The sequence below is a fragment of the Camelina sativa genome, chromosome 1, assembly GCF_030686135.1.
Source record: "Camelina sativa cultivar CO46 ecotype springtype chromosome 1, ASM3068613v1".
NCBI classification, from domain to species: Eukaryota; Viridiplantae; Streptophyta; class Magnoliopsida; order Brassicales; family Brassicaceae; genus Camelina; species Camelina sativa.
Genome location: NC_141880.1, coordinates 13,414,771 through 13,422,836, shown reverse-complemented (window position 1 = coordinate 13,422,836; position 8,066 = coordinate 13,414,771). Strand labels below are relative to the sequence as shown.

Sequence of the window (8,066 nt, the reverse complement as noted above, 5' to 3'; positions counted from 1 at the left end):
CGATCGGGTTGGGGTTCGGACTGTTCTTCCTGCTCAATTGCTCCTTCGGGTACATGCTCGGATTTAACCTTGTTTCTCCCCATTTTAGGCTCTAAAGCACCTGTTTTCATCCAAAGTATGCAAATGCAAGAATGCAACACCCTAAATTATCTAAATGCGAATTCCTACAATTAATGACCTAACAATGCTAAGGTTAGGGTATAAACAATGCAAAATATGGACAAAAAAGGATGATTAAAACATGTAAATTAGAGAGTTATCAAAACATCATGTACCCTCCCGTGATAGCCGCCCAAAATGACCAACTTGCCACAGAAATTCACCATCTTCGACCAATGATCATAACTGAGCATAGGCAATTGCGAAGTGGATATGCCCATCAGAGGTCTCCAGACCAATTCATTCGAATAATATACCACTATTGGATGTGCAAGAGAAAGCGTAAGATCAAGGCAATACAACAAATCTGCAGTGCTGGCATCGACAATGTGGTTAATATATGGGACCGTTCTAGTACTCAGCGGCTGCATAGGCTTGTAGAGCACACATCTGCAGTTAAAGCTCTTGCGTGGTGCCCTTTTCAAGACAGTTTACTTGCAACTGGTGGCGGTGAAAGAGATGGGAGATTAAAGTTCTATAATACTAGGACATGAGCTTGCTTGAACACGGTAGAAATTGACTCTCAAGTTTGTTCTTTGTTATGGAGCAACAAGGAAAGAGAGTTGCTTAGCTCACATGGGTATACTCAGAACCAGCTTACACTTTGGAAGTATCCATCAATGGTGAAAATGGCTGAGCTCAATTGTCACACATCACGAGCTCTTTATACGGCCTAGAGTCTGAATGGTTGTCCTGTAGCTTCTGCAGCAGCAGATGAGAGACTGATGTTTTGGAATGTCTTTGGAGTACCAGAGGTTGCCAAAAAAGCTGCTCCAAAAAAAGTAGTAGTACCTGAGCCATTTTCTCATGTGAACCGTATTCGCTGAAGTTGTTGTGAAGCAATTGTCCAATTGTAATTTTGCTACACAAAAGAAATGTTTATGCACATTGTAGTAGCATGTTAAGTTGTTGTTTCTACCTGAAACGCTTGTATATATCTCATTATATCGATTTTTTTTTTCTTTTGCATTCATTGAAACGATGGTTTGTGTGAAGCTATGGAGACAAATTTACTCATAAGCGACATTAGAAGCTTCTCTCCTTGCAGAAAAATGGAAGCTTGTTCTCGCTGGACTTGCATTTCAGGTTCTATAGCTCCCCTCTTCCCTTCCTTCAACCACCTAATTTTATGGCTTATAATGTTGTTTTAGGTCTGTCTCTGACCTCGGAAAAATGTCATCATCCACGGCTATGTGTTAAGATTATAGTCTTGCAATGTTTTTTTAGCTTTGTTTGTGATATGATTAAATGTGGGAGCTTTAAGACTAGTAGTTATGCTGATTTTTCTTTCAGTAATTTGCTTAAATGTGGGAGCTTTAAGACTAGTTTTGATGTAAGCACAGGACCAGACACGCAGCCAGAAACGCTCATACCAGACCAAGACGCCCAGGACGCGACCGAGACGCTTGCACCACTCGCAGAACAACAGCCGGTCAACGCACCAGAGATCACTCCGGGAGCTACGACGCGATCCAAGAGCTCGTCCAAGGCCACAAGACAGAAGATCAACCAGTTCGTGCAAGCATTCGTTCAAGGAGGCGACCCAGCCAAAGAAGTTCAAGTGGAGACCGTTCGCACGGCCTTCATCCTTACCCAAGTATGAAGGCGACCAAGTCGTTAGGGTCATGACCCGTACTCTTTTTCCTTACTCCGAGTTTGTCCCATTGTCTAGAAATTTCTCTTTGTAACGTTAAGTAGTGTGACGTGTGTGGTTCTGTTTAAACCACTTAGAAGGGCGACGTGTTCTCCATCAAAGGAAACACGTCAAGGGAAAACGTGTGCGGACCATAGCGAGTCTGCATGTCCCTAGTCCCCTCTAAACCTAGCACTATTTAAACCCTCTCTTGTTTTTGTTTAAGGCAGACTTGAATGAAATATAAACTTTCTTTTCAAAGAGCGAATCTTTGTTTCTTGTCTCACCCTCTCCTTAGACTTAGTCCGGTACTATCTATCTAGATACCCTAGCCTATCTCGAACCGGGTTCGCCATCGACCGTATCGCGAGTATAGCCAACACTCGTGTGTCATCATTCAATCCACCCTCGGTTCCATTTACCCTAGTAGAACCATCATTTGGTTCGGTAGCCGTTTCCTAACCTCGAAAGCCGTACCGCATCGAACCTTCCTTACGTCCCAAGTCGAGGCCATCGACCCAATTCGCGTTCCACTCGTTTGTTTTCCACCAAAACTCATTTCCACCGTTTGTTTGTCCTCTCCAACCATTCTCCAACGTTTGGCCCGAGGGAAGTCATCTCCATCCTAAGAGACCCGAAGACGAGCCATTCTGTCCGTACGGCGAGTTGACCGGTGCTCGCATCAAGTTCAGTATATAAAATCCTATTTACATCGTTTTGTTTGGTCCCCCTCAAATCAGTACATTCATGGACTGGCTGCTCATGGAGTTCACTACTTACACCGACGTGGTCCAATACTTCAAGATGCTGGTTTTGATTATTCTTCCAGTTAGTATGCTTGCTTTGACTTTTCTCTTTTCAATTTTTTGTTCTGTATCATAGCTCTGATTTGTTTTGGTAAATGATATGTGTTCTTCGCAGGCGCTTGGGCAAGACAAAGGCTTTGTCAGTGAAACTGTGTTTGTCACTATTCTTTTTTTTCCTTCAACTCGCTGTAATGGATTAATTTGGTTCTAATACCTTGATTGCAGTGGACTTTTCATCCTTTTGTTTCCCACAGTAAAAAGATTTGTACAGTTTTGATATGGTGCAAAAATTTTGTTTATTTAGAAGTAAGTTGCATTTCCACTACATTGATTCTTCTATTTATACATACACAGAAGATAGATACAATATGTTTTTTAGTTTAGTTTTGTCAGAGGTGTTTAAGCTTTCATATGTTTTCAGGCTTCTCAAAGTCTGAGGATCATTACATTCTTTGCAACACAGCTTCCTAGGCCGAATTATCATTGTCGAGAGGTAAATGATCATACAGGTCAATTAAAACCTAATGTGTACTCAACCACGATCCGATGGTGTCTTCATAACACTTCAGGGTCGAATCCACAGAGACCAAACAATGCACTATGAAATTGTTAAGATCAAATATAGCTAAAGGCAAAAGAGGAAGTTTGTGTTTCAAGTAACCAATTAAAAACAGAAATAAATAAAGGTTTTGAAATCAAGAAAAGATATTGGGCGTAAGGAATCAGTTAGGGGATACAACCAAAAATTTAGATGATAGATTGGTAAAACATTAGACACCGTTCTTGAAATCAAATCACAATTGTAAAGCTAACCTACTTCGCAGTGTTAGCTAACTATGCAAAGAAATAACTAGAACCTAATCTTCCGTTTGAATCTAGCTACACAAGCAAACATTAAAGTTTAAGTTTGATTTGTTCACAAGGTGCCTCACCTAAGTTCTTTTCCAACAACTCAACAACACTTTTGGTGCCACGATGAATTAAACCTAAGATCTTAATCCTGGTGATCAGTCTAGCTTAAGCATTAAGAACAACAATAGATGAAGAACAATAAGATCAATCCCAAATCTAACAATCTAAGTTTAGAGAATCATAAACACCTTTTGAAACCCGAAACCCAACAGATAAACTGCTCAGACATGGAAGTAAAAGAACAGCAAATCAAAGATGAAAAAAAACATAATTGAATTGCAAAAGAGAAATAATAGGGTTCAGAATTCTTCTCCAAGTGTTAAAAGGATTAGATATCTTTTCCCAAATCTTACAAGCACTCAAAAGCTGCGTAAAATAAAACTTATCTTTCTAGAGGTCGAGCTTCATGCTTAAATAGTAAAATAAAACCCTAAAAGTCAGTTTAAAACGTAAAAGGAAAAGTTGCTTCGGGTAAGGGACTGGTCGATCTCGAATGAGGATCGGTCAATCTCGGATGCTTTTCTGCATTTGCTCTATCTTCTTGCTAGTCCGATCAGTCTTCAACCGATTTAGCTCCAAATGCATGCTTTCATGCCTAAAACAGTCAGTCTCCTTCCAAAGTGACCTAGAACCTATACAGACTCACAAAGACTAAAAACACTCTAAAATCACACTTGGACTTAACAAAAGACTCAAAACAAGTGTAAAAACTATGGTTAAAATCCTATAAAATGCAGACACATCAATTTCCGCCGCACTTGAATCTTTGCTTGTCCTCAAGCAAGAACAGTCAAAAACTCAGGAACAAAGAAAATGTTTGAAAGTGGAAACTCACAAATTCTTGGGAACCTCTTCCTTTCACTCCTCATCACATCAAATTAAGAACTACTTTTTGTACTCTGCCCATGATTAGGATTAACACTCCCTACTCTGAACTCCACAACCTTAAAGAACCTTCAGCATCCCCATTATTGTGATAACATCATTATTTTACTCATTTTAGCTATAGTTTTCATATGCATTTAGGAAGAGTTTGATAAAATTTCAAGTATAAAAGGTCTATTATCAAGTATTTCAGGTTTCAACAAGGTTTTACAGGTTTTATAGCAATTTGGACCAAAAGGGAAGGAAAATACGTTTTAGAAAAGTTTCAGACCTTTACAGTACGGGCAACTTTTGAAGAGCTTCGAGAACTCCAATCATGTCATGCGTGGTGTCTATGGAAAGCTGGAAGAGTCATGTTTCTCCTAGAAGTGGAACCAAGTCAATCCATGCATTCATCCGGAAGTTATCTTTGATTTACCGAGACGTGTTAAAAATCGACGTAAGAAGAACCGACCTACCGATGGGCTTTTGTCCAAGGCCTGACCAGCGACCATCACGGCGGCCCAGTCCAAGCCTCCTCCACGGTCCAGAAAGCCTCTTTCGCCGCCCCTTGTCCTGCATTTAATTAAGAGAAGACGTTTCTACCCTTACAAAACTCTAACCCTAAACAAAACCCTATAAATACTCTTAAGACCTAGGGTTTTGAGGTGTGCCTTCATCAAGACTTAAAGTGCCTCCTATACCGCCGCTGCTGAGAAACCCTAGACGATTGAAAAAGCTCTCTCCTGCTCGCTGAATCCATTGAAGCCTTTGAAGACCACCATCTCTCTTTCTACTCTTTCTAGTTACTTCATACTATCTTTGCTTTGGGATCAAGTTACTTTTGTGACAAATAGAGAAGTTTACTTTGAACCCCCTTTTGTTTATTTATTCGTTTTTGATGATGTTCTATATAATATCAATGTCATTTATTTGCATCATGAGCGAGTACTTTACTTTGTTGGGTTCTATGGGGTGATTCAAGGGGAATTCATAGGTTCACTTCAATTAGGTTTTTAGATCTTATTTTCGGCTTTATATTAGAGTTCTTTTGGGACATCTTTATCTTAATGCTTATACTTGGATTGATCACCAAGTACTGATCTTGAGAACAGGAGCGCTAACCGTGTTATCCTACTTCTCCAAACTAGTGTTATACCGAAGCCTTTCTCGTAACCTCCGTAAGTTGAGTTACGAAGTTTGGTTGAACTGCGTCGTTGCCTGCGAAAGTTGAGTAACGGAGTGTGAAGACTTTAGACTTTCATTCTATGAGAATAGCTTGTTAGTTCATTAGTGTTTCGTAGTTGAGAACCTTCACCGAAAATTAGTATTTACTTGTTAGATCTTACACTTAATATTGATTAGAACCATGAGAACCCTAAGAAGACTCCCAGAGCGCCCAACGCCTTATTCTTATAGTTTTAATCCGTTTTATTTATTTGCAATAGTTATTAGGAAAACCAAAACCCCAATCTCTTCTTTAGTCTTAGCCATAGTTCTTTCTCTTTTAATTCAATTTGTGCTTGCTATTACTCTCTGTGGGATCGATCCTAAAATACTACAATTGATTAACTGTGCACTTTCAGTCGTCGTGTAGTCTTTTTAGGTAAAAGATTTGGAGTGAAATTCTAAACACATCATATTGTCTCTCTAAATGAGATTAGTTAAAATGTGCAGTCTCGCCGAGGGAATATCGATCACTGAACTTATTGATTCCTTCAATCTTTTAATGCCCAAGACTTCCTTCATATGCTCCCTTTCCTCTCTCTTTTCTCACTTCCAAAGGATTGATTTTTCCCTAATTTTCTAGGGTATCATTGTATTTTTTTATCAATCCTTTGCTATTTTCTTGTGGACAGGTTTCCATAAATTCCGGAGGATGCACGGGTTAATGCACAACCCTCGATTCACTTCTTTATTACCTATATCCTCTTCTTCTTCTTTCTTTCTTTTTTTTTATTGAGTATTGAAGGGAAGAGAGAGGGGAAGCATACTTTGGGAGGAGTTGCATGTCTTGTAAGGCTTAAAGGGAGGAGTCTTGTTCGATGTATACCAAGTCCCAAGGCAAGAAGTTAAATCCGGTTAAGTCCTTTCAAAGATAGAGACAACATTGGATCAGCTTAATGTTGTCTTCGGTGAGTGTCATTTGGGATGTTGTAATCACCTTCACCATGGGATGAATTTCAAGTTGAAAACCCAGGCCCAAAGGACATGGAAGGGGAGCCAACAAGGAGAACAAAAGAATTGCTGAAGAAATATCCGAGAAAATTTGGACGGATCGAGACATGGCCGAGTCGACCGAGACGCACCGAGACGTGCCGAGACGTATCGACCAAGACGCACTGAGACGTGCCGACACGTACCGACCGAGACGCACCGAGAAGTATCAAGACGTACCGAGAACTGCCGAGAAACTTGCGGTACTGCCGAGGATTTACGATACTGCCGAGAAGCTACGGACGAGACCGAGAAACCATTGGATGTAGCGGACGAGACCGAGAAATGTCGGAAGCAGCCGACAATCGACGGACGCAACGCCAAGGAGCCGACAGCGTTCCAGAATTTGCGGCGTTTGTTGGCGGCGCAAAAAGAGAGAATAATTTTATTCTCTTGAATCAACCAATGAGGTTTCATGCAACCTTAAAAGTGTGATCATTGTGTTGTTGAATCTTAAGGAGAAGGACACAATCATTGTGTTTTTGAGGAGTTGGCCAATAGGAGATTAGAAGGTGGAAAGTGAAGGAGACAAATGAAGATTCATCTTCTAGAAATCGCCCAATACCATTACATGCAAGGAGGAAGAGATATTCTCTTGATCTTGAGTAGCTTGCTCACCAAGTCGTCAAAGGAGTGGGAGAGAAGCTAGCAGCGTGTTCAACATGCATAGGTGAGAGGAACCGCCCAAAAACCTCTATAAAAGGAGAAGTTCACTTCTCATTTGTGACATTCTCTCAAACACAAAAGAAAACTCAAAGACTCTCCAAGTAGTTGCTCTTCCAATTTGACGAGAGAGAAAGAGAGAGAGAGAGACGGAGTTGAGACGAGGCAAGACGCTGATCGAAGACGAGGCGAGACGTTGTTCAAAACGAAGGAGGACACTGTTCATGGACGCTGTAGGACGCAGTTCGGAGACGAAGTAGGCGCGAGGAGGATTTGTCTTATCTGTGGTGCTGTGAAGCTCAAGACATCGATCTGCCGAATCACTGTGAGTTCTGTGGTAATTTTGTGTGGGGTACCGCATGGATCCTATGGACCATGTGCGTACCTATTGCTTGCTGCATTTAGTCTAGGTTCATGATAGAACTAGGTAGATGTTGCATGCTTAATATGGTAGGATTTATGCTAGAATTCATGTTAAACACATAGAATTATGTTAGGAATCACCATGCATGTTGAGAATGAGTAGAATTGAACCGCATATTTTCATGATGAATTTGATGAATTTGATGCATTAATTTAGCAATTTGGACTTGCTTAACAGTTGGACTAGGGAATTGCATGTTAGAGAGAACTGATAGAATTTTAATAGCAATAAATTCTTGCTTAAAAATTGATAGATCGGTTGCATGCATATAGAACAATCTAGGTTGCTGGAATTTCTATTCTTGTTGCTTGTTGATTGTTGCTTGATTTTATTGCTTGGTTTTCTTGCTTGCTTGCTTGATTTTCGTTGCTTGAATTGCGTGTAGTTT

The 8,066-nt window shown here is 40.4% G+C and overlaps 1 pseudogene; it reads left to right on the top strand.

Annotated features, from left to right (window-relative positions):
* Positions 1-269: 269 nt before the first annotated feature.
* Positions 270-1,048, top strand: LOC147949873 (cell division cycle 20.2, cofactor of APC complex pseudogene; annotated as a pseudogene).
* The last annotated feature ends 7,018 nt before the right edge of the window (positions 1,049-8,066 follow it).